General features: G+C 39.5%; 1 long non-coding RNA gene across 1 annotated transcript in view; it reads left to right on the top strand.

Moving 5' to 3' along the window:
- Positions 1–25,930, top strand: part of LOC143736629 (uncharacterized) — a 61,177-nt gene extending 35,247 nt beyond the window's left edge. The window contains exons 2-3 of the long non-coding RNA XR_013203517.1: positions 16,981–17,064; positions 25,234–25,930. This is a non-coding gene — a long non-coding RNA (uncharacterized LOC143736629). The remainder of the gene's footprint in view (positions 1–16,980; positions 17,065–25,233) is intronic.
- Positions 25,931–27,150: the final 1,220 nt, after the last annotated feature.

The following is a 27,150-nucleotide window of genomic DNA, read 5'->3' as shown; positions in this document are numbered from 1 at the left end:
TGAAATTTTGGGGGTCTGCGAGCGAATTGGAGTGAGTAACCTCGCTTTATAGTGTTTATGACCCAACTCGAAACACCGGGGATAGCTTGCCAGGCTAGAACCCGTGTAGCTAGGGCTTGACACACAGATTGGGACTGGTCGCCTAATGTAGGGGGACCTGATACCCTTATATTGTGATTTGTGCATACATTGAGTATTGAACTGACTGTACAAGCATTTGCGTGTGGGGAAGTCAGTGTTACAACAGGGGAGGGGCCGCCTAGTGAAGGGGGACCTGATACCCTTATATTGTGATTTGTGCACACATTGAGTATTGGACTGACTGTACAAGTATTTGCGTGTGGGGAAGTCAGTATCACAACGGGGGAGGGGCCGCCTGATGAAGGGGGACCGTGAACCCATGTGTTGTGTTTGTGAAACATGCTCTTTTTGTGCTTTATTTGGGTCGCGTGAAAACGCTGTTTGTTTGCAAGGAACGCGTTTACTGTTGCGGGCCTGTTTGCAGTAATAAAATCCCCAGCCGCCTGAACTGAACAGGTTGATCTCCCTCGAACATTCTCCCTCGAGAATGGCAAATTCGGGGACTATTATAGACTGAGGTCACGCCCCTTTGGCACCTGCGCCATTGGATGTGCAGTTGCCGCAGCGCAGCCTATGAGCGAGCCAGACGCTCATGTTCTAACTGTGCAGCTGCAAATGCGCTTTACATAAAGGCTTTAGTAAATCGAGGAAAAGGAATTTCCCCACTGCGTATAGCTAAGCAATACGAAGTGACCGTTCGAAAGGGAACATGAAATGAAAGTTGTTTTTCCACATACTCAATAACAATTTATATTTTCAAATCATGTTATTCATCTACTGCTAGTCTCTATTTAAGCCCTGTATATAAATTAGAAAATACAGCAGGCAATAATTCATTTCGTATTTAGGCTGGCATCGATATCCCGTTGTGTTTTTTTGTTTGTTTGTTTTACTCACCCCAAACGACTTCTCATTCTACAGGCCAGCATTAATACTGCATATTAAAGTTTTGACTGACCCTTGAAAGGTCAAGGATTTTAATTGCAGTGAAATAGCTTTAAACACATACTACAATAACCGAAGCAAGAGGGCAGCAACCTGACCCAAACTCTTTATGACCCTCCCCTCCTCTCTGACTTTATCTGCCTCACAGTCTTTCATCAGATCCCTGAGCTCTGCATCTGCATCCCTCTGTGCAACGGGAGGTGATGGAGAGGAACTCACAGCTTAGATACATTTCCTCCTGTGACCCAGGAGCTGCATCAATGTTTAATACCTCTCTGGCTCAGTGCCACTTTACTCAGCATTGTCCAATGTTTTATTTAGAGAAGCGGCAGGTTAAAGTTTCACTGGGCTGTCGCCCCTTTAATCCCCCTGACGGAAATATCAGGGTGGCTGCCCATGGAGGATCAGAGGCAGTGATGTCTCACTTCCAAAGCTTCTTACTTCCTGCTCCGAGGTCGTTTGCATGTGCCTGCCACATACCCATTTCCTCCGAATCGCAGGGCTACGGGCTTACTGTCACATGAGTCTGTTTGTAAATGCTCATTCAAAATGAACAAGAGCTGGCAAATCAGTTTATTTTCCTTTGTGTTAGATGGTGCAGAGGCACATATCTGCAGGCGTCAATATTTTTATCAAACTTGAGCCAAATGACAGTTCACTTTCATTTCATTTTATCCTTGGCCTCTAAAGTTCTGAATTAATGAATGTGATTTTTGTCACTGGTAGCTTCAGAGAGAGAGAGAGAGAGAGACAGAGAGACAGAGAGACAGAGAGTCAAAGACAAACCGAGAGGAAGAGATGATGCTTTAGTATAAGCAGTCAGTGGGTGCTGAGGGCAGTGTGCAGATCTGCCATGATGCACTCAGACAAGTGAATAAATCAGCCTACAATTAGGAACTCTGATTTCATTTATGCAACCTAGGAGCGCTCCTGAGGCTTATCCTGGCAGATGTCATTTCTAGGCAATTGATTTTGTGACTGTCCTGGGCCGCCAGAACCAGGCAGCATCCATGCCAGATTAAAGATGGAATTTAAGCACGAGCCAAATGACCGTCCAGGCAATTTAAACATGAGAGGGGATATCTCGCTCACGAGCGGGCGGACACGTACGCCTTCTCAATCACCTTACGTACAGCGATAAAAGCCATATTTCAGTGGTTCTTTTCACTCGTTTTTTTTATATATATATATATATATATATATAGCTATCTATCTATGTATCTATCTATCTATCTATCTATCTATCTATCTATATATATATATATATATATATATATATATAGATTTGTTGCAATATTTATTAATCTTTGTCATCTGTACATTGTTAGTTCATGTCAGCTCAGGTACATTATTAAAATCTAAGGTATGTTAATATTTTTTAATGTTTTAGTAAAATGTAATGTTTGATTTAATGTTAAAGAAATTCTTTAGATGTATTTTTCATAGTTTTATTCATGTTAACTAATGTAGTTAACTACTGTTAATAAATGGAACCTTATTGTTAACATTTTTTAATTTTTTTAGGTAATTTTTTTATAATTGTAGTCATTAAGACAATTAAGAAATTACTGTCACTATAAACATTGTTTTATCATAAATACAGTTGTGGTCAGAATTATATGATCAAAGATGGCTGTAAAAATAAATCGGCATTGTTTATCTTTTTTATATTTTATTAACCCTGTGAGGTCGGCGCGATAGTCTCGCTTTTTTTCTTATCAGTGCAAAAGAAACTCCAAATACTCTGTTGATTTTGATCTTACATATTAAGCGTTGTACATCATTAGATCCTGATAAATGTCTATTTTTTTTGTGGATACTCACAATAAAAACAAAGTGTTGTGCTTTTCGCGAAATAAAGAAAAACAAACATGATGCGCGTTCTGCCTTCTCTCTGTCAGTTAAATCCATTCTGAAACGCGTCCGAAAATTAACTCTAATTCCGCGAATACTTGTCATACAGGCACGAGTGTTTTTCCATAATGAAGCTTGAACTCTCTTCTTTTAAATGAATTAATTTATATAAAAAAACAAATATTCTCGGTTTATGTAATCTGTATGAAAAGAGAGCGATGTCAGTCTTTTTCTTTTCAGCTCATTATACCTGATTACGCGTTAATGTGCCACGCCCACGGACAGCGCGCGGTATTCAAACGCAAATGATCTAAGGAAAGCCATTCTAACATGCCAACGCCCACCAGCTGGATTATAAAACACATCGCATAATGCATAAAAATCTAACCTTTCACTGAAGTAAAATAATTGAAAGTAATTGGCACATTATAAGATTCCTAACAGAGGCCGTCAGGTTTTTTTTATCCTCTTCACCGTGCATTAAGACAATATAGACACATGTCCTCTTCCAGGCAGATTTGTAACATCTTTAGTTGATTGGAACTTCTTAATTATTGCCCTGGTGGTGGAAATTGGATTTTTCAATGCTTTAGCTATTTACTTATAGCCACTTTCTATTTTGTGGCCTTTGTGTTTCCTCATATTTATACTCCTGTAAAACAAGTCATAGCTAGACAACGTCATGTTCCTAGTCATGTTCCCTGGTGGGCTTTTAAAGTCTAATTGGTTAAAAAACATAACTAAAGTGTACATGCAGTACATAAAATCAGTCATCATGACATTACTAAACACACACACCCATGCAGAGTCAGCTGGCATCAGTGTTGATGTCACCGTCGAGTACGCACTTTTAGCCAATCAGCGATCTGCAGGCAGATGTGATTTTGCGCGATAACTTGTAGCTGTATATTCAAGTGATCGCTAAATGTCAAAGTGGCATAAATATACAGTAAGTTATCTACAGTAAAGAGTGAGACAGTGAGCAACTCTAAAAATGTGGATTACACATCTGGTGGGAGATAATGGCTCTTAATAAATATAACTAACTCTGAAAGCACATTTGAATGACTTGAATTGAAATTGAATATGGCACGATCCTGTCCATGGTCATGTGCACACTGGCCTAACCAGACATCTGCAACTTTTACACAGTCCAGACTGCACTCTACTCGTCCCTGACAGCTGGTGAAAATGGTTTGAATCAACGATGAATCAGTTTTGACTGCTAAATTATGCGTTGTGTTCTGCAATGTGTACATCCGAGGGTTAAAGTAATCGGTTAATTTCTTGATTGTCATTTTGACAGTATCCATCTGGACATTTTAGTCATACTTGCTAATCCTCGTTAATTATTGCCCTGTTTTGATCCATTTTCCCGGGAAATTTATTTATTTTTTATTTTATTTTATCATCGTTATTTTGTTTTAAGGAGATAGAAATGGTGCTTACCAACCTTGAATGACATTGCATTAAAATTATATCACATTATTTTGGCAGTAAAATTTTGGGTGATTTTTTTTTCTTGGAGTGGGAGGGTTTTGGTGTGCTTTTAGGCTGGAAATCACGTCCCAATCTGGCAACACTGGTGCCAATAATTGTGGCCAACGTGTTTTGGAGAAAAACATTCTTTACAGCCATCTTTGCTCATATTTACCAGGTCTGCCAATAATTCTGACCACAACTAAAGCTGTCCAAAATTCTTCTAATGATACATGGTTCTACGAGATTAATTAATAATGTCGTGGTAATAGTGTACATAGTTAATGGAAACAGTCTGGGGTTGTTGGAATCTTTGCGTCTAAACTCTTTAAGTCAACCTTCAGCACCCCAAAGGCCCATAATGGTTCCTGATCCCCTGGTTGAGAATTACTGCCCTATTGGACACGTTGACAGCAGTGTAAAACCAAATAGCTATCTACTACACCTCTGACACACATACATTTGCACATAAGGCATGAGAAGTGAACTTCTATATCATACTGCAGCACAAGCACTGTTTCAGGTGACTGCTTCAGTGAGGAAGTAGGAAAGGAAACGGTGAGGAAAGCCTTCTGTTCTGTCAGTCAAAAAAAAACACATGCTGTTTTGCTATAAAAATGTTAAAGTGCTTTTGCTTCTCAAGTCATTATTAATGAATACACTAGAAAATCTAACTACAGCGGAGACATGCTCACCCTGGGGTTTTAGCTGCTAGAGCAATGCCACTCTCACTAAACTACATGCAATTACATAGCCAATTTCTCACAGTCTGGAGGAAAACAAGGCTCGTGGCTACACAGCAGAAGATCTAGTTTGATGTAGAACATTTCTCAGGTCATGATAAATCAATACGCATACAATAAAACAAAGCATAACTTAGCACACAAAATATGTTTCACATCATACTAAGTACACACCTTTATATATTTTCATGCCAAACTTTATATTGTGGCTTTGATCACTTTTATTAGCACAATAGAAAGAAAAGAGCATTAACATAAACATAACATAAAATATTTGATTTAAGAGGATTAATATTAAACGTTCAAGATGTCCATAATGAGATCCAGATTCTTTGCAACAGATAATCATTATTATCTGGAGAGTGACTGTTTGGAGTCTCTTACTTTATTCACTAGTCCTAAGTAGAGACCATTTAAACGTATTAATATGTCAAAGCATGGCATGTCTTCCTTGCCCTCTCACATGCATAATTATTAAATCATTCTCCAGAGTCAGCTCAGTTTGTTATTTTCTTTCTATGTGTTCTCGCTCTCCTCCTTTGTTTGTTAATCATTGCTTTATTTCATAATCACGGATTCGTATCATTAATTCCCATTTGCAAAAATGAACAGAATCAAAGTCATAACAACAAAGGCTCTTTTGAACATGGGTCATGTTTTGTTTACAAATGCTAGTTTGATTAATTACATTTTGATTTGATCTCACTTTTATTTTTGGATTTAGTGTTGTTTTGTTCTAATAACTCTTTATATTCACAACTTTATTTAAACTGGCCTTGACAAAATGTTAGAACAAACAATATGAAGTTATCTCACTTTTCAAGGGCTTTAAATGCAGCTCTTTAAATATCAATCAAGAAATCTAAGACACTAAATGACATGAAACATTTGGGTAATTCCGGCGTTATGGATGTGACATTTGAACTCATAATGACAGGTGAAATGTCTCAGAAAAAAAAAACTTCTTACAATATTTAAATTGGAAATGCATATTCTCAGAGCACCCAATCTGCGGAATTGACAGGCAAAATATGTTTTTCTAAAATATATCTAAGCACCCCTAAAAAAGGAAAATATGCATGCGTTATGGATGTGACGGGAAATGACAGAGTTTTTGGTATACTGTTCGATTTCCTTTAAAGTCTGTGAACTTTTAAATTCAATGTATAAATATTGCTATCCACATGATGAAGGGGTCTTAGCTGAACATAAAAATATCAATGTTTAAAATATATATATTGTTATGAAATGTATTATGAGGAAAAACCAACGTTATGGACGTGACAAAAACCCTGTTATTGATGTGACGCGTCTGAAATACATAGAATCTGTTTGATCAAACAGATGTATATGTATGTATGTGTGAATATGTATGTGTGTACACACACAAACACACACACACACACACACACACACACACACACACACACACACACACACACACACATATATATATAGCCTGCTATAAAGTAGGTTGTTATATTGTCATGGTATCTTATCTGAGGTGATGACTCTGAGGTGACAAGGCTATTTGATATGACATTAATATAACTAGATTTTTATTCAATTTATTTTCCCTGATTGTGTGCAGTTTTTAGTATCATCTTACCATTTTATCCATCTGTCGTTGTGGTAGGGGTTTAGCTTTAATATAACGCTATCTTCGAGCTGTCAAAACCTGAGCTTGAATGACAGGAAGCGCGAGCGAATTAGAGGGCGCCTGTTTCGCGCCTAAACCAATCAGGTTCCTCGCGCAATTGCAGGACGCCTCTCGACTTGGACGTGAATAGGCTACTATAAACACATAGACGGAACATTAAAGCAGAGACTATTACGGAAGACATTCAAAATTAAAATACATTAACAATTAATGTTTGTCATATAGGAGTTCAAATCACAGGTTTCCTCCACAGTCAGGTGAACCGATGTCCGTAGGTGTGAGTCACTAGCAATCATGTAACGCCTACGTTTTTTGTGTGTAAATGATCGCACGGTTTTCGACCAGTTTATGGATTTTAATGCACAGTCGCGAGTCAAAATCATCACAATTTATTTCGTATAAATATGATTTCACAAAATAATTGACACGCAATGTTATTAGCCTATTATTATTTTGTCAGCGTGATCGTACCGAGCCTCTAAAGGGACGTGGTGGTGGAAAAAGCACATACAGATTATACAATCAGAGAGTTGCCCATTTCTTTTCGTTTTGATCTTTGAAATCTTTCTATAGATAGGCTATATTTCTGAGAGGCATAGCCTACGTTGAGTTTCTGTTATGAGACGCGCACAAGTTTATATATAAAATCATTTCTGTCTTGAAACAGATCACAAGTCATATGCATGATTTAATATGAAGCGTCCGTAACGCATTATTTTGGTTGTTCAGAGAAAAGTAGTGAGATGAATTATCTATCCTAATAAACATAAACATAATTTAGCTTTGTAAATAAAGTTTCAAGTTATTTGCATTTATAACTGTCATATTAAATAAACTAAACCTTTAAAACGTTATGGACGTGACAGTGCACTGAAGCGTCAAGACCTCTTTATTATAGCCCTTATAAATTTAACAGGCAGTGCTGTTATGACCAAATTAGTATATGTATTTCTCAGGCATGCCTCCATCTTTCTGCAAAATGCTTACTGTTAAAATAAAGTTTAAAAAGGGGGGTCTTTGATACCTTTTTCTGAAAGCATGAAATATGGCTGGTTGAAAATGTAATTTAAGCATTGTTGCTCACCTCATATCTGGTGGATAAACAAGGCAATTTTCTTAAAATTTTTGTTAAAGCACATTAATACAGTATATTACAGACCTAAATGGACAACTTAAAAAGGGTTTTGTTATTTTGGTTAAAACTTTATTTTTTCATGGTAAATATGACCTTTGCATGGAATTGCCCATTTGAAGAATAGACATACATATGTGAAAGTATACAGATGCACAAATAAAATCATTATCCGTCCCCACGGAACGGCAAGATTTCTTTTTGACATGTGAGCTCTTATCTTCTGACTGGTTTCTTAAAATTGGTATAATAGGTTTACCATTTGTTATTCAGGCAAATCTTTGGCATGAAACTTGCTTGAACAAACCTAAATGTTCATGGGCAGGCCCATCAAGAACAGTCATTCTAAGTGGTAAAATTGCTTTCAATTTGTCTTGAGAGTTGAGGTTAAGGATTTATTTCAGAACAGTATGTAGTAACATCATTTAGCTTATTCATATGTTTTATGCTTAAATGCATGAACGTGTCTGGCAAGAGTCATGGTGTTCTTGGGGCCTAACTGCTTTTTCTCATAGCCCTTTATAGGAGGTTTGAAGAGAACAGAGGTGTGAATATCCTCTGTGACACAAGCATTAAAAATGAAGTGTCTACAGAGACTACTGTGGACTCAGAAGTGGATTTATTCATGCAGTATTATTTATAATATTCCACATTCTCTGTACATTCAAAACTGACAGTTTTTTTTTTTGGATAAGGAAAATAAAGTTCACCTGGAAACCCAGATGTGCTGCATAACAATAATTATTCATAGATAATTTCTTGATATTTAGCACAGGTTATAATATAATATAATGTAATGTAATAGCATAGTGTAGTTGAGAATTTTTCAGTTTAGGCCTATATTGTTATGCCAGTAGGTGGCAACAAGAGGTAGGTATATTCGTTCAAAACACTGGTTCATTCATGAACTAAACAAATGGCTATGTATGAGTCATTGAATCATTCCAATATCTGATTTGTTTAAAACATTTTCAAGGGTGCTTTTATGTGTTCCTTAGAGAAGCGCAACTTCGGCTCTGGTTTTGTTCTGAATTATTTTTGTTAGTGGAACAAAAACAGACTAAGCACCTTAAAATATTAAGGTGTCTAAAGAGAAACATTAAAAGTTTTGAGTCAGAATGATTTTTTTATTGTTTTTGAAAGAAGTTGCCCATTTGTTCAAAAATACAGTAAAGGTAGTGTGAAATAGTATTTAAGATTTACAATGACTGTTTTCTAATTTAATATAGTGTAAAATGCAATTCATGTAAAGGCAAAGCTGAATCTTCATTAACATTATGCTGATTTGCTGCTCAAAAAAAACATTTCTTACGGTTTCTTATGCTGCATTATTTTTTTTGATGTATTTGTTTCAGGATTCTTTGATGAAGAGAACAACATTTATCTGAAATGGAAATCGTTTGTATTATTATAAATTTCATTACTGTCACTTTTGATAAAATCATCAATATGTCCTTGCTGAATAAAAGTATTTATCTCTTTCTTAAAAAAAATAATATATAAGGTAATATAAGTATAAAAAGCAAAACTGTTACCCAAGGAGACTAATATGCGTGCATAAACATAAAAACAAAGCCAAGTATGTAAAGATGTACAGGTCCTTCTCAAAAAATTAGCATATTGTGATAAAGTTCATTATTTTCCATAATGTAATGATAAAAATTAAACTGTCATATATTTTAGATTCATTGCACACCAACTGAAATATTTCAGGTCTTTTATTGTTTTAATACTGATGATTTTGGCATACAGCTCATGAAAACCCAAAATTCCTGTCTCAAAAAATTAGCATATCATGAAAAGGGTCTCTAAACGAGCTATTAACCTAATCATCTGAATCAACTAATTAATTATAAACACCTGCAAAAGATTCCTGAGGCTTTTAAAAACTCCCAGCCTGTTTCATTACTCAAAACCGCAATCATGGGTAAGACTGCCGACCTGACTGCTGTCCAGAAGGCCATCATTGACACCCTCAAGCAAGAGGGTAAGACACAAAGAAATTTCTGAACAAATAGGCTGTTCTCAGAGTGCTGTATCAAGGCACCTCAGTGGGAAGTCTTCGGGAAGGAAAAAGTGTGGCAAAAAAACGCTGCACAACGAGAAGAGGTGACCGGACCCTGAGGAAGATTGTGGAGAAGGACCGATTCCAGACCTTGGGGGACCTGCGGAAGCAGTGGACTGAGTCTGGAGTAGAAATATCCAGAGCCACGTGCACAGGCGTGTGCAGGAAATGGGCTACAGGTGCCGCATTCCCCAGGTCAAGACACTTTTGAACCAGAAACAGCGGCAGAAGCGCCTGATCTGGGCTACAGAGGAGCAGCACTGGACTGTTGCTCAGTTTTGCATGTCATTCGGAAATCAAGGTGCCAGAGTCTGGAGGAAGACTGGGGAGAAGGAAATGCCAAAATGCCTGTAGTCCAGTGTCAAGTACCCACAGTCAGTGATGGTCTGGGGTGCCATGTCAGCTGCTGGTGTTGGTCCACTGTGTTTTATCAAGGGCAAGGTCAATGCAGCTAGCTATCAGGAGATTTTGGAGCACTTCATGCTTCCATCTGCTGAAAAGCTTTATGGAGATGAAGATTTCATTTTTCATGCACGACCTGGCACCTGCTCACAGTGCCAAAACCACTGGTAAATGGTTTACTGACCATGGTATTACTGTGCTCAATTGGCCTGCCAACTCTCCTGACCTGAACCCCATAGAGAATCTGTGGGATATTGAGAAGAGAAAGTTGAGACACGCAAGACCCAACACTCTGGATGAGCTTAAGGCCGCTATCAAAGCATCCTGGGCCTCCATAACACCTCAGCAGTGCCACAGGCTGATTGCCTCCATGCCACGCCGCATTGAAGCAGTCATTTCTGCAAAAGGATTCCCGACCAAGTATTGACTCTTGAGTGCATAACTGAACATAATTATTTGAAGGTTGACTTTTTTTTTGTATTAAAAACACTTATTTTATTGGTCGGATGAAATATGCTAATTTTTTGAGACAGGAATGTTGGGTTTTCATGAGCTGTATGCCAAAATCATCAGTATTAAAACAATAAAAGACCTGAAATATTTCAGTTGGTGTGCAATGAATCTAAAATATATGAAAGTTTAATTTTTATCATTACATTATGGAAAATAATGAACTTTATCACAATATGCTAATTTTTTGAGAAGGACCTGTATTTTAGAAATTAGCTGTTTCATAAAATAGTTTTAATGCTTCCCTCTCCAGCATAAATACTCAGGGGTGGAGTGGCAATCGGGAGAGTCGGGACTTATCCCGGTGGGCCGGTAGTGTTTCGAGGCCGCGAGGGCCGGTCTGATAATAGTTATACATTGCAAGTTCTGAGCAACACCATCTGGCGGCCTAACGTGCGGCCGCTGCCCGCTTGTCAAACTGTGCAGCCTCTCTCAACCCGTAAAGAAATGCATCGATCCGCTATATGTTTGAGTTCTAAATGGTCTAGTAGTAGATCTTTTGCCAAGCGTGTCAAGAGTTTACGGGTTCTAATCCGCACTTGTATAGTTTTTTTTTTTCTCTCATCAAAACTGATTATGTTCATCAGTGGTTACAGTCTATATCAAGCAGGGACACGTTTGTGTGCATTTTATTTTGTGATTTCACCGGAATGAATAGAGAGTCTCCGCAACGGTGATAGATTGAAGCGCGCGTCCGAGTGAAGACTACGCGAGCCGCAAGAGAACACTCTATCCATGACACTGATAGCAGCGGACACAAGCGCTCTGTTTGATTTAAAAAAACAACACATTTTAGCGCTAGATCTCTTAATAGCAAACTAAATGAATGATCTGCTAGTTAACTGGAGATGTTTTATTTATTTGTATTAGGTACATCCGTGCCTCAATGTTTCAAAAAGTGGTGGGGGACAGTGTCGATCCTGAGAAAAAGTGGTAGGACTGACTTCACTGGATCTAAACAAATCAATATAACCATAGATGTGACCAGTACTGATGGCTTTCTTAATCTATTTAAAATAATTTTGCAAGGGTTCTTGCAAAAAAATAAAAAAAATAACCAAAAAATACCCTCACCCCCCGGCCGGTGGTCTACGAATTTTCCCTGTAGATTTTTTGGTCCCACTCCGCCCCTGTAAATACTGAACACATACAGTATTTCACATGGGTCAAATACAGTAACATTGATGTGTTCTCCTATCATCTAAGCTAAATACAACCCTCTGTCACAGGGACATTGATGAGGTTTTATCTCCACGTGAGGAGTTAAATTAGCTCTTGGTCAGAAGTAGTAGTAAAAATTGTTTTAAAATTCCATGTTTGTGCGTACAGCATGTTTGATTGAATATGTAGATTTGGTTGCGTTCGTTTATCTCTCTGTGGGAATTAAAGTCTAAGTGAGAGAGAAATACATAATACATTGGTGCTAGGGATGGTTCAACTTAAAGGGAGTTGTGCTCAGATCCAGTGTTCCCTGAAAGGGTTTTTGTAAATATCCTGTTTGCACACCATCAGTATTGTGTTTAATAACACCGTTGCATGTTAAGTAATCTTTTGATCTTTCTTTCATTAAGGCACCCCATGTGTGTTTTCCTGTTTTTTCCCTCACATTTTCAAGTTACTATTTGCTATACACATGAGAAAAATGAAAGAGGACATGGGGAGGCTTTTTAATCTTAAGATTACGAATAATACCAAGCTATTAAAACCTCTTTAATTGGTCGTGTTTCTGGTGAGAAGAACAACTTTGTTCACAAAACTTCTCATGCTCTCGGGCTGTGTTACAGAAGCTTGTTCAGTGTATGAGCTGCATTTCAGCAGATGTCATGTCAGGTACTCTTGGCTCTACCACAGGGAGTCATAACTCATTGAGAGACTACCGGTACCCTGTTATCAGTCCTCTACATGACCTCACACCAAACACGACGATACTCAAGTGTATGAAAGCACACGTTCTGTCAACATGAGCAATGGAAGCAACAAAAGCAAATTACACAGCAATGGTCGGCCATACCAATTTTATGTCTGTGTGACTGAATTCGGTGACATGGTCTGACATTACATGGTTCAGCGGTAACATTGCAAAGGCTACAGCAGGGGATGCAATCACCTTAATTCACATTATCAAGAGATTTTGACATAAGAAGGCAGGCCTGAAAAGTTTAGTCTTTAGAAAAGTAGATGGGGATTTTCAAAAATACACTTATAGACATGGAACTACCTTGACTGTTGTGTTAAAGGGCTCAAATATCATTCTAAAGCATTTTGCTACAAGCGTGCAGCATCGAGTGTGAGCGCATGAATTAGGAAAAAACAACAGAAAAATCTGGAGAGAAAAAATTGCACTACAGAAAGAACAAGTAGGTCAAATTAATATTATCCATAATAACCAATCCACCCATATTTTTGACAGACATCTTGTTTTCTCAGACTAAAGTGTAGCAATCTAAAATTATGCTAAACAAAATTCAAACCGACTAGTCATGAATATTCACAGTGTAGCACTTTTATTATGCATGCCCGACGTTGTAACCTATGAATAGCAAAGCAGCACATTGCAAAATAACACCACGTGCAACCCGGCAATAATAGGACCATATTTAGGTCATAAACAATTAACTTTGTTCTCCTTGGTTCAGATAGCACATTAGGATACGCCTTCCATTCGTCAACAAAGGAATTTATAGGGCTTAATTATTAGGGAGCCCGTAATTACAAGGGCAGGGGAAAGGTGGGTGAGTTTGCTGAGAGGGATCCGTGCTAGTCTAATGCCCATAGTATCATGTCCCAGTCTCAAAGCTAGGACATAATGTGACTGAAAGCGGTCAAAGCGTGCTGAGAGGGAGGTGGCGGCACTGGAAAGGTATATCATGGAAGAGATTTCTCTCCCTCAGTCCAGCAGAGAGAAGAGTGTCGTTTGCTCGAGCGTGATAACCACAGAAATGAGATTCTTTGACTGGAATTGCTTTTAAATCGTCACATAGCCGCCATACGCTCTTCGGTGCATTCCAATTCTCCTTTTGAGTGGAGACTGCCAGCTACGGCCGGATAATACTCCTCTGCCGGCTCCTCTGAGATCAGCCACCAAAAAGACAGTCACTCAACATTGAATGTTTTTGTTGGCGACTTCAACCCGGTCGAGTTCAATGCTATTCATTGGCACGTGAGTTTACCCATTGTTGCGTGCGTGTGTGTGTGATGATGAGCATGTGCTGCATTGCAGGCCTTTATGCACAGAATAAGGGTAATGTGTACACAAAGAGCGATACCACAGGGACGCTCTGCTGGCACGGGCGCACTGCAGTTCACCACGGAAACAGAGGGATATTTGCTAGCAGTAGAGCTCGCCAGGAAACATAAAAATGTGTATGCACAAAACTCCTGGGGAAGACAATTGAAAAGCTTTGAAATGTGGACGAGAATGCGTTCCGCTTTTTGATGAACCCTTTTGTTGAATATCAGTTAATGGAGGCTGGTATAATGCCATTAAGGTACAACTGAAGGTCAATAAAATACACTTTTTTTATCCTAAAATGCATAAAATGGGTCAGTTCTATTTCATTATGGTGTTGTCACATTTTACCGTTACTTGGAGAAATTTCACGAGTGAAATCTAGGGTTGGTCTCATAAATTTGCCGCATTGACTTGTGAAAGTCACTTCAGTGTGAATGGTGCTTTGTGTATCGCTACACTATTGACAATTAGCGATGGGAAGTTCAGATCATTTTACTGACTCTGAACTTTGAATCTCATTCATCAAAATGAACTAATCTTTTTTTCCAAGTCATTTAGTTCATTTCAGCAGAATATAATTAAAATGTTAAATGTTAATAGCCAAATTCCCCAACATGTCTTTTCATCATGATCACATTTTTTATAAGAAAACTGCAGCCAATGCCAAATTATGAGAATCAGAAATTATGATGTAATTGCTTAGCTAGGTCTTTCTGGCTATGCAGTCTGTTAATTCACCTGACTGAATGATTGGTTCACCTCTTGAGTCTTTCGGTCTAAGTCGTTCGTTCATCCTATGGCTAAGGCTATGCAGTCTTTACAGAAAACACAAAATGATTAGTTGACCTCCCGAGTTGTTCGTTTTTTTTGTCACGTGACCGCTTCCTGACTCAGTATCTTTCAACAAATACAACATCACGTTAGTATTATTCACTGTATGTCATATAATATTAAGGTATCTTTGCTTTATCAAAGTGATTTTCCCCTTCTTACAGATAAAGTTTAAAACTAGCTATCTCTTTATTATCACATGCAATGTTATGGAAAAGAACCAACATGACAGAAATGCACATTTTTTTACATTTTAAAAAATAAAAAAGCTACAATTTGAGACCAGAAACACATCATGTAACTAGGAGTTAAAACAAAACACAAACAATGCGCTTTTTTGTAAGGAATTTTTGTATCCAATATGATAATCTATCATGTCATGTAACAAAAACCTGAAGACATGGAAGGTGAACTAATGATTTCTGTTTCCGGTACAGACTGCATAGCCTTAGCCTATGGGGATGTCACAGGATGTAAGAACAACTCAGACCCGAACCCAAAGACTCATGAGGTGAACAAATCATTTCTGTTTCTTGTACAGAACCTATAGGATGTTGCGCCTGCGCGGTCAAGACAAAATGAACGAATCACTCTCTGAGATAACTCGTTGTTTCTGAGACATATTAAAGATTAGTTCAAAATTATCGAATTGTTCATGATCGACCAATTACTATTGACAATTTACATGTTTTGTCCGCATAATTTTACTGAAATTTCACTAATGTGACCGCATGTTTACACTGAAAATAAAGATTAAAAAGGAACGCTTTGAAAGAACCAATAAATACAATACAGGTAATGTATTCATGTGTGATTTTAGTCATGCATTCTAGGGTTAAAACTGTCCTTTGAGTTTTATCATTGGCACAGAAGAAAAGTGTAAAGGTGATGATACACAGGGCAACTTTTTGAGCAATGTTGCTGGGCAATGTTGCCGTCAACGGGCAACCAGGTGAGACACAGGGCCCACGACCAATCTATATAATCCAGATAGAAATGTATTGCCCATTTTCAATGGGAAAGTGCCCAAGCAACATTCGCTCTGCAAGATTGCCCAGTAACATTGCTCAAAAAGTTGCCCTGTGTATCATGACCTTACGTTGAGTGCTTAGCCAATACTACTGTACATTCAAATACCCATTCAGGGGTCCTTCTAGGGCTCTTTTCTACCCTTTGTACGCCGCCATGACTCCTCACATACCCGTTCACCCATGTGAAAGGCGTCTGCATGATGTCCCCAAACTGCATCTTTGTTGACATGTTAACTTTAAGTCTGGGCGTCTTTGATCACAGGGATGGTATCTCAGAGGGGAGTGTGATTAAAAATGACATTTTCAATGCCCAAGGACCCAGGCAGCAAGGGGATTTTCCACACAGTGTGGAGTCGTAAGCTCATATACGAAATACACCAGTGATTCCAGCAAAGAGCCCTAACAGGGGAATAGGATATAGCACGGCAGAAAGCGCTCAACCTCCCTCCAGCCCTTTTTGCTAATAGTTGAGAGCTTCACACTGCATGACTTTCAAAGCGACTTGTTCCACCCTTTCACATTAATGCTAGTTGTAATGCAAATGTTCAGGTTCTATTCAGAGCCTCTAGTTTTATGGGTGCCACTTTGGAGATGACAGGCCCGGGATATTGAAAGCCAGTTAGCTCAATCCAGCCTTGAGTTTGGGATTAGACTTCATTGTGCCAGAAATAGAAAGGCCACTATACTAACTATAATCCATGGTGAATGACTTATCTCAGTGCTCTTGCTTTTTTTACCCTTCATGGATTACAGAATTGGCCCACTTCAAACTATTCTCTCTTAGGACGTAATGCCAAGAAAGATTCTAGACATTACGAACATTTCTTTGATCAAAGGACTGTCAGCTTTAGTAAGACTGTCCCTTTAAAGAAATGTGTCATGGTGGATAGATTTACATATAACAGACCCTATTCATAATTACACAATACATAACATTCTGATAAAGAAAAACAACAAGAAGATGGAGCATTTTTAGGTGAGAAGGGTCATATTTTTCCTTCTTCCTGTGTTGAAGGTCAAGTCATGAAGAGCTTCCTGCTGACCTCCTGACTTCTGAATCTTGGCTCTCGGCAGAAAGGAGAGGGAGTGGAGAAAATAGGTCAGTGTGTGAATAAACATCCTCTTATTGATCATTTTTTGCTTTTCAAATCCCAACAACAGTTTTCATATTGAAAGATTTATGCTGCTTTTAGTGTTGAGGAAGCTTTGAACTGCTTGCCAAGTTACCAGCACTCATAATTTAAAGGGATAGTTCACCTCACAGATTTAGAAAACATGAGGGTTTAATCAAAAATGAAATAATGAAAACAATAATGTTTAAAGATATTCATCTTGATTAAGGTGACAGCATTAAACAGACAACTTTACACAAAGTACAACTAAATGTCATGATTTACAGTAGTTTCACAAAAAATTGCTGAACAAGGACTTCCTGAATCTGTCAATTCAATAGTTTAATTTAAAAATGGTTAATTTACATTCAAATGAATTAGACTTTCAAATGCTACAAGCATTTTTACAATTGAATAAGGCCAATAACACACAGGTCTAATGTACTATATGAATTAAACACTTTGTTTTATAGGTACAAGTGAGCATCAACAAAATGGCAATAAAAACAGTCACATTTCTTCAAGTCATTTCAAGTAGCATGTAAATGGGATTGTGGAGATTTATAAACCACTTAATCAGATTAATTCCTTTATCCGATTACTAGCAATAATAATATTGATGTATAAACAAACAACCACTGAGACAATAAAATCAATATTTTGACATCTACACCTCACTGCAATTTGTTGGAAAAAGTAGCTTGTTATAAAAGCTAAACACTGTTTAAAAAAAAAAGCTGAGCTACTGTTAAGCTTAGGGTTGCCAACCATCCCATTATATAATATAATTGTCCCATATTTAAAAGAACAGAATTGTGTTCTATATAACCCATTTGGGACTCCTGTTTTTCCTGTATTTTATCGTCGTACACCCAAACAGCTGACAATGCTATTTTCATTTGAACCAGTTTCATGCACAAGAGTCAATGCTAAAATTACAGATGGGAACGAAAAACAAATTGTGAACAATGGATGTGAAACATGGACACATTTCATGTGAGAGCCAAAACATTGTCTGGTGCTACACTTGACAGCAGAGGAAGGATCAAAGGAGGGCAAAACTAGCTAACTTTTATCTGTAGGCTAGATTTGGCTGGACTCACAGTTGCTGAATGTCGCACAACAACGTTGCTACAGACGCCGTGTCTTACAATTCTACGTTGGTACAATGTCGGAGCATGTAGACACAAAGTTGCCATATTAGAAATGCAATGTGCCACAGACGTTGCCACAGCATAAATGTGTTTGCTGGGTAGTCGAATAAAGGACGACATCACCAAGTGATTTTTGTGAACTGTGTCCCACGTTTCACAGTTTGTTTTTATCCATGGATTGCATTGGACTGCTAGAGTGACGCAGTCATACTTTGTGAAGGTCATGAAAAAACATATAGGGCCCTATTTTAACGATATAAAATGCAAATGTGAAGCGCAAAGCTCAAGTAACTTTTTGGGCGGATCTCGGCGCTGTTGCTATTTAACCAGCGGGATAAATGACTCTTGCGCTCGACTCAAATCTAAAAGGGGTTGGTCTGAAGTAGCTTCATTATTCAAAGGTGTGGTTTGGGCGTAACTGGAAACAAACCAATAAGAGCTTTATATCACATTCCCTTTAAGAGCATGATGAACGAGGTGCGCTTGTTCCATGGCGCAATACTATTATAAAGGCGCATTAACCAGGCACGCTTCAGAATCAGTTTTCAGCCGAGGAGATCAATGTTCTCGTCAGGGCCGTAAAAGAAAGAGAAGTGACATTGGGGATGGGACAAAACCCACCCAAATTAGCTTTGGTTAAACATGCATATAATAATTTGGGTAAATGTGGAAGCTTTATGCCTATTTTTCCCATCGTCATGGACACAACAATGATTTCCCTCGTGTTTTAATATTTTTACTTATAATAATGTATCATTTGAAAAAAGGAAAATGCATCTGTGTAGATGAGAGAATCATCTACAGTGTATGCGCGTTGTTCACACTCTGAATTATGGCCAAGCATGCGCGCGTAAAATAGCATGTATTTTAATTTGAATGTACGCGCAATGCGCCGCTGACTTTAGACTATGTTTTTTCTGGTCAGTGGCGCAATTGTTTTCTGGAACTGCAAAATAGCACCAGGGATTGTTTGCGCCGGAACACGTCTCCTTTTTTGCGCTGAACCGCCCATGGAGCGCAAGTTCATTCCCTAGTTTGTAGGCGTGCGTCCGTGGAGGGAAAAGTCAGCTTTGCGCGGGTGCATGTACGAATGATACATGCGTCGGTGTACAAAGTCAATTGCGCTGGGTGCAAGATAGGGCCCATAAAGTACAAGTTCCCTTACGAGAGGTAAGCAGAGGAAGGATCAAAGGACGGCAAAACTAGCTAACTTTTATCTGTAGGCTAGATTTGGCTGGACTCACAGTTGCTGAATGTCGCACAACAACGTTGCTACAGACGCCGCGTCTTACAATTCTACGTTGGTACAATGTCGGAGCATGTAGACACAAAGTTGCCATATTAGAAATGCAATGTGCCACAGACGTTGCCACAGCATTAATGTGTTTGCTGGGTAGTCGAATAAAGGACGACATCACCAAGTGATTTTTGTGAACTGTGTCCCACGTTTCACAGTTTGTTTTGATCCATGGATTGCATTGGACTGCTAGAGTGACGCAGTCATACTTTGTGAAGGTCATGAAAAAACATATAGGGCCCTATTTTAACGATATAAAATGCAAATGTGAAGCGCAAAGCTCAAGTAACTTTTTGGGCGGATCTCGGCGCTGTTGCTATTTAACCAGCGGGATAAATGACTCTTGCGCTCGACTCAAATCTAAAAGGGGTTGGTCTGAAGTAGCTTCATTATTCAAAGGTGTGGTTTGGGCGTAACGGTAAACAAACCAATAAGAGCTTTATATCACATTCCCTTTAAGAGCATGATGAACGAGGTGCGCTTGTTCCATGGCGCAATACTATTATAAAGGCGCATTAACCAGGCACGCTTCAGAATCAGTTTTCAGCCGAGGAGATCAATGTTCTCGTCAGGGCCGTAAAAGAAAGAGAAGTGACATTGGGGATGGGACAAAACCCACCCAAATTAGCTTTGGTTAAACATGCATATAATAATTTGGGTAAATGTGGAAGCTTTATGCCTATTTTTCCCATCGTCATGGACACAACAATGATTTCCCTCGTGTTTTAATATTTTTCCTTATAATAATGTATCATTTGAAAAAAGGAAAATGCATCTGTGTAGATGAGAGAATCATCTACAGTGTATGCGCGTTGTTCACACTCTGAATTATGGCCAAGCATGCGCGCGTAAAATAGCATGTATTTTAATTTGAATATACGCGCAATGCGCCGCTGACTTTAGACTATGTTTTTTCTGGTCAGTGGCGCAATTGTTTTCTGGAACTGCAAAATAGCACCAGGGATTGTTTGCGCCGGAACACGTCTCCTTTTTTGCGCTGAACCGCCCATGGAGCGCAAGTTCATTCCCTAGTTTGTAGGCGTGCGTCCGTGGAGGGAAAAGTCAGCTTTGCGCGGGTGCATGTACGAATGATACATGCGTCGGTGTACAAAGTCAATTGCGCTGGGTGCAAGATAGGGCCCATAAAGTACAAGTTCCCTTACGAGAGGTTCTCTCGTATTGCATAAGTTGCTTACGCTACGGGTAAAGTAAAAGCTTTATGCCTATTTTTCCCATCGTCATGGACACAACAATGATTTCCCTCGTGTTTTAATATTTTTCCTTATAATAATGTATCATTTGAAAAAAGGAAAATGCATCTGTGTAGATGAGAGAATCATCTACAGTGTATGCGCGTTGTTCACACTCTGAATCACACTCAGCGGGGGGTGACAATGGGAGCTGTCTCACACCGAAAGGTCACCTCGACGGATGCCTCCAACTTAGGTTGGGGCGCCCTCTTCGAGGGCAGACCGGCCTTTGGCCTATGATCAGACAAAGAGAGACACTTCAACATAAACTGTCTGGAGATGATAGCAGTCGAGAATGCGCTCAAGCGCTTCCTCCCGTTCGTACGGGACCACCACGTGCTAGTCCGCTCGGATAACATGTCTGTGGTGTCCTACATAAACCGTCAGGGCGGTGTCAGATCCAGGAGTCTCTGCTATCTGACAGAACGCCTTCTCGTATGGTATCAGCACCTCCTGCGCTCGCTGAGAGCTGCGCATGTGCCAGGCCACCTGAATGACGGCCCAGACAAACTGTCCAGGAACCACGTTCCCCCAGGGGAGTGGTCCCTGCACCCCCAAAGAGTCCAGTTACTGTGGCGCCTTTTCGGCAAAGTGGGAGTCGATCTGTTTGCGTCAAAAGTCAACGCTCATTGCCCGATTTTCTTTTCAAAGAACGAGGATGTGCTGGCCTAAATCTGGCCCAGCCTCTCACTTTATGCTTTCCCTCAGGTCTCTCTTTTACCACAGGTAATCAAGAGGATCAGGGAAACGCGCCACTCGATGCTCCTTATAGCCCCGCGATGGGAGAATCAAATCTGGTTCCCAGAGCTGATGCGGCTGTCACACACAGCTCCTTGGCCGATTCCGGTGAGGAGAGATCTCCTCTCTCAAGCCTGCGGCTCAATCTGGCCTCCCCATCCAGAGTGCTGGTCTCTGCACGCATGGTTAATCAACGGATACCCGTTGTCCTGGCAGAAGGAGTGATGAACACGATTACGCAATCTAGAGCTCCCTCTACGAGGCGGCTCTACGCATCTAAATGGTCGGTGTTCTCCAAATGGTGTACTGATAGAGATCTAGACCCACGGACGTGTGGGATCCCGTGGTTGCATGGCTTCCTTCAAGAGCTGTTGGATGAGGGCAGGTCCCCATCCATGCTTAAAGTATATGTGGTGGCCGTTGCAGCGTTCACTGAGTCGACGCGCGGTCAGTCAATAGGAAGAAACGAGCTTGTCATCCGCTTCCTTATAGGAGCCAGAAGGAGAAATTCACCGCGACCCCCGTCGGTTCCCACGTGGGATCTTTCCTTGGTCCTAGAGGCCCAGAAAGCTTTCCCTTTGAACCGACCGGCATGGACCTAAAGTACCTCTCACTCAAAACTGTTTTCTGACAGCTCTGTCATCAGACAAACGTGTGGGGGATTCACACGCGCTATCCGTTAGCACTGCGTGTCTTGAGTTCAGGCCAAATGACTCTAAAGTCATCCTCAAAAAAAGGCATGGCTATGTCCCTAAAGTGTTGGGCACTCCCTTCAGAGTGCAGGTCATTTCTTTATCGGCTCTGCCAGCATCCGATAGTGAGAGCGATGTTAATCTCCTCTGACCCATCAGGGCGCTGAGGGCTTACATTTCACGCTCTGCCCCTTTCAGGCGCTCGGAACAGGTCTTTGTCTCGTTTTGGTGGGCACACCCAGGGTCTCGCCGCCTCAAAACAGAGCCTGTCCAGATGGATAGTGGAAGCTGTTGCATCTGCTTATGTGTCTAAAGGTCTGCAATGCCCCTTGGGCATTAGGGCGCATTCCACCAGAGGCGTGGCCTCGTCGTGGGATTGGTCCAGCGGGATTTCCATTCAGGACATTTGTGAGGCGGCAGGCTGGGCCTCCCCGTCCACATTTGTTAGGTTTTATAACCTGAAAGTTCCCGCCTTGCAGGCTAGACTTCTGTCAGTATGAGTGGTGTGTATGTCCTGCCCAGATTTATCATGCTCAGACTACTCTCACGCGACTTTAGCTCTGTATGGTGAATATTTATATAGACCGGCAACGCCGCTCTGTATACCCTGTATGTGCTTATAACATGTGCTGGCCCGCATTGCTGGCCACCTGTTTCCCACTTATCTATGTTCCCTGGGAATCCCTGGGACTCATGAAGTGGATGCAGGGCGCGCACGGCGTTTACAATGGGTTCCCGTTGCGTAAGCAACTTACGCAATACGAGATAACCTCTCGTAAAAGAACGTACTCGGTTACATACGTAACATCGGTTCTCTCTAGAAGAGGGAACGAGTATTGCGTAACCCGACCGAGCCTTACGAAGTAACGATTCAACCGAACTGGTCATGTGTATTTGTGTGTTCTGTGTGTTGTCAGGGACTGCTGTATGTTGCAGTTGGTGCTGCACGTAGTTTTAAGAAGATTCAAGTTTCAGACTATTTTGTGTCACCCTGCCATCTAACGATTCATCTCAGTTTGATTAATTTGCTTTTTGACTCATTTTTTATACATTTAATTTTTTGGGTATTTCATTGAGCTTGAGTGATTCAACTACGCTATCTCAAGTTAATTTCAACACACTGTACGTCAGGACAACAACAAGACGACAATCTCAACTCATCGTTCCATGACTGGTATTTTTCAATTTATTAATTTTTGATATTATGATCCGATGGACAGAGCTCAGTTGAACTACAGAACTTACTGCAGAACTTAAAGTGAACTTTGAGTGAACACGTAAAGGGACGTTTCACGTAAGTGCTCTTCCAAATATGGAATTTCATTGTGTATGCCATTATTGTTGTTGTTGTTGTTTTTCAAATGTGATTGTTTAAAGTTTATCATTTGAAAAGTGAGGACTCAACCTAAGTGGTGTTTACGAAAAAAAAGTTTGTTTTTTTTTCATTTTGGAGCGGGATTTTTTCATTGTACAAGTGAAAGGTTTATAACTTTTACATTGAAGGTGGTTGTGTTATAGTGAGTTTAAAAGAAAACTCAAAGGTCGTACATTTTATTTATTTTCTTTTAGTTGGTTATTATTTATAGTAATATTTGATTACAAGGGAAAAAATAAATACACAGAAAATAAATGCAGTGTACCTTTTTGTTTAGAGCTGTCAGGGAGTAGGGGCGCCTCACCTCCTTGATTAAACCAGGGGAGGGAGGAGTATTAGACTGTCTCACATGTATACTTTTACTTCAGGAAGCCATCTCGTGACATTACTTTAACTAAAGCTTACCCTTGTCAGCATGTAGTGTGCATCTCAATAAAGTAGGACACAACATACATACATTAGTGTGTAACGAAACTAAAAGCACTTAAACCTCGGGTGTAACGAGGTTAGATGTTGTGAGCTGGGAACCGGCGAACATTCAACAAATTTTGATACCAAAAATAAAACAAATACAAAACAAAAGTAAAGACAACCTTCCCTCACGGACGACTGCTGTCACATATAATAAAACAAAACACAACTTAAGTCCAGGCCTGTCCTTTCTCGTTCTTCACTGTCGTCCGCTCCTCCTTTTATGCTTCCGCTCCTCCGTGAGAGATACGAGACTGGTGCGTCTCGCAGGTGGCGCTCATTAGGAATCATGCCCTCGGCCTCATCTTGCTCGCCACAGCGGGGACTAAGATCCTTTCATTATTTAGTCTTTCCAGGGCAGCGCTAACAAATTTCCCCTACAAGACTGGCTAAATACTCCGTTACTTTCAGATACAATAACAAAATGCGAATAATCTCCAAAATCTCAGAAATAACTAATAACGGAGTGCAGTTTTACAAAGAGACTCAGGAAGAGGTTGCAACTTTTAGACACAACTGGATGTTTCTGAATGGTTAGTGGATACATTTATGTAGTTGTTGTGGAGTTCCATTGATTCATCTGCTTCTGTGGGATTTCTGTTGAAAATAAAATAAATCCACTGCTCACTTGTCTCATCTAAAGCTGGGAATCTAAATAGTGTTCTGTGCTTGTCTGTGCAGCCAGTGACAGAACACTTTGCATGCTTTTCTCGAACTTTTGCCATTGCGTTAGAACTGGTTACACTGTTGTCGCTTGCGAAAACAAATGGCGGCGCCATGGGTGGAAACGTGCAAATTAAGGGGCAGTAATATTATAATAAGATCCCCTTCCTATGCCAGAAGGGGAGCGAAATTTGATCGGCTTATTTTTTGACATGCTTGCCAAAACAAAGTTACTGGGTTCTCACTTTTCACGTTTTCTGTGTTGGTAGATGCACCAGGGACCCAATTATAGCACCTAAACACAGACAAAGTCAGATGTTTATGACATGTCACCTTTAAAATGAAATTCTCAAATAAAATATTGAATTTCTAATGTTTCATAATTTTTTACCGTTTTCTAAACCTAAACTATCAAGCTCACTGTACTCCTCTAAATTCCAGTAGTAAATTACTCTATCATACTAGCTCTTCACACCTAACCCACTTACATATGGTTTTGTTCCCTCTTTCTCACAGGTTAGATGAAGTCTTTTCCCCCTCTCTCTGGATTAAGTAGGTTGATTCCTTGTGAACTTCTCTCCAAGTCAGTTCCCAGAGGTAGAGGGACCTCCCTAACCAGCTGCTCTTCTTTTGCTGTTCTAATTCCCTCATAACTCTCTATCGTTCACCATCTTTCTCCAGCTGTTTTTTTTTTTTTTTTAACATACATCAGCTCATTCTTTAATAGACAGGGCACAGGACATGTATTCAGATCACACAGACTTCAATCATCTTCGATTACAAACTTATTAATTTCTTTACTACTTCAGTAATCACTTGTAATTCAAACTGGGCTTGTGAGTTATAGCGGTTCAGGGTTATACACATACTTAATACCATTCAAGTGAACAAAATCTAATTTCTGCTCTCAGGCCCTTAATACACAGCAATATCTCTGCAGATAATTAATATGAGGCTAGAGTATATGCCATGGTTATGTATAGTGTGTCACCACAACAAACTGACAGATAACTTCTTGTGGGTTTAAGCCATAAAACAAATCTGAGATCTTGTAGTCGCATCATTGGTTTTGTTCTTTTTTCTGCTTGGAGTAATGGACTCATCCTAATGAAGCATTAATTATGTATAATCACATGTGATTTATTACAAACAAACATGGTGTGCCTTTTGTCAGGTTATACAAACTACAGCTACAATTACAATGAGGTTTTACATTAAATGACTCTGTTTTGCATTCTGTCAAAGAAATCAACATTTGACATGCCCTATTAAACATGCTCTCATGACTTGAGACTTGAGACAAACCAAATTCTTACGATCTCTGTTGTATTTAAGGAATAGTTTGTCCAAATATGAAAATTATCTGATCATAATTTACCCTCTAGTCGTTCCAAACCGGTATGACTTTCTTTCTTCTGAAAGTTGGTAACCAAACCGATTTGGTGACCACTGACGTCTAAAAACATTAAGACACTTCTCAAAATATCTTATTTTATTTCCGACAGAAGACAGAAAGTCAAGCAAGTTTGGGACGTCATGAGGGTAAGTAAATGAAGAGTTTTTTTGAGTGATCTATCCCATTAACATTCATGACCACATACCCTGTTACACTACTACCTGTGTCAAACAATCACACTAATCCAGGAGAACATATGCGCAGAAAAAAGCAGAGAAAGGGAGACGGCACCTGATATGGCTGCAAAATAGGTGTGAGAAACACAAAAGAAACACATTAATCTCTGTCTGTCCGCTCTGGGGCCCTTTACGCATTTGTCAATTAAGAACACCTGTTATTCAGTCAAAAGACCAATTAGCTTGTTCATCAGTCAAGTTAAAAATAGTTTAAAATAACCTATTTTGACACACTTTAACCTTTGTGGCAAGGTGATTAGATTCACACAGATGTTTAAGGGTATATATTATATTAACCAGAAGGAGACATCTCCCATATACTGCTGATTTTGTCTAGTTATAAACAGTGTGCACAATTTTAATAATGTTTGTAAATGATTTAAACAATTTTAAATGATACCCACAATCAACACAAAAATATTTAATAAGAAAAAAAAGAGCTGTTGTTGAACATTATATATCCATGAAATAAAAGGTCACTTAAGTGTATAAGTGCCATTGTTTTTCCTCAAGATGCATCCCAGTAATGTTTTTTTCTAAGGCTACGTTCACACTGCAGGCTGAAACGACCCAATTCCGATTTGTTTGACCCATGCGACCTGTAGATCTTTTCATGACAGTCTGAACGACACAGATCCGATCTTTTCAAATGCGACCCAGGCCACTTGGGTATGTGGTCCAAATCCGATATGTATCCGATCTTTTGAAATGCGACTTCAATCTGAACGGCCAGGTCACATGTATCCGACCCGCACGTCATTGATATGCGACAAACGTCATAATTCTGCATTGAAGTAGGCG

This window comes from Siphateles boraxobius, unplaced genomic scaffold (assembly GCF_051911475.1).
Source record: "Siphateles boraxobius isolate OS27281-9 unplaced genomic scaffold, OSU_SipBor_1 130, whole genome shotgun sequence".
NCBI lineage: Eukaryota > Metazoa > Chordata > Actinopteri > Cypriniformes > Leuciscidae > Siphateles > Siphateles boraxobius.
Note: the sequence above shows the minus strand (reverse complement) of the source record. Positions and strands in the feature narration are given on the sequence as shown.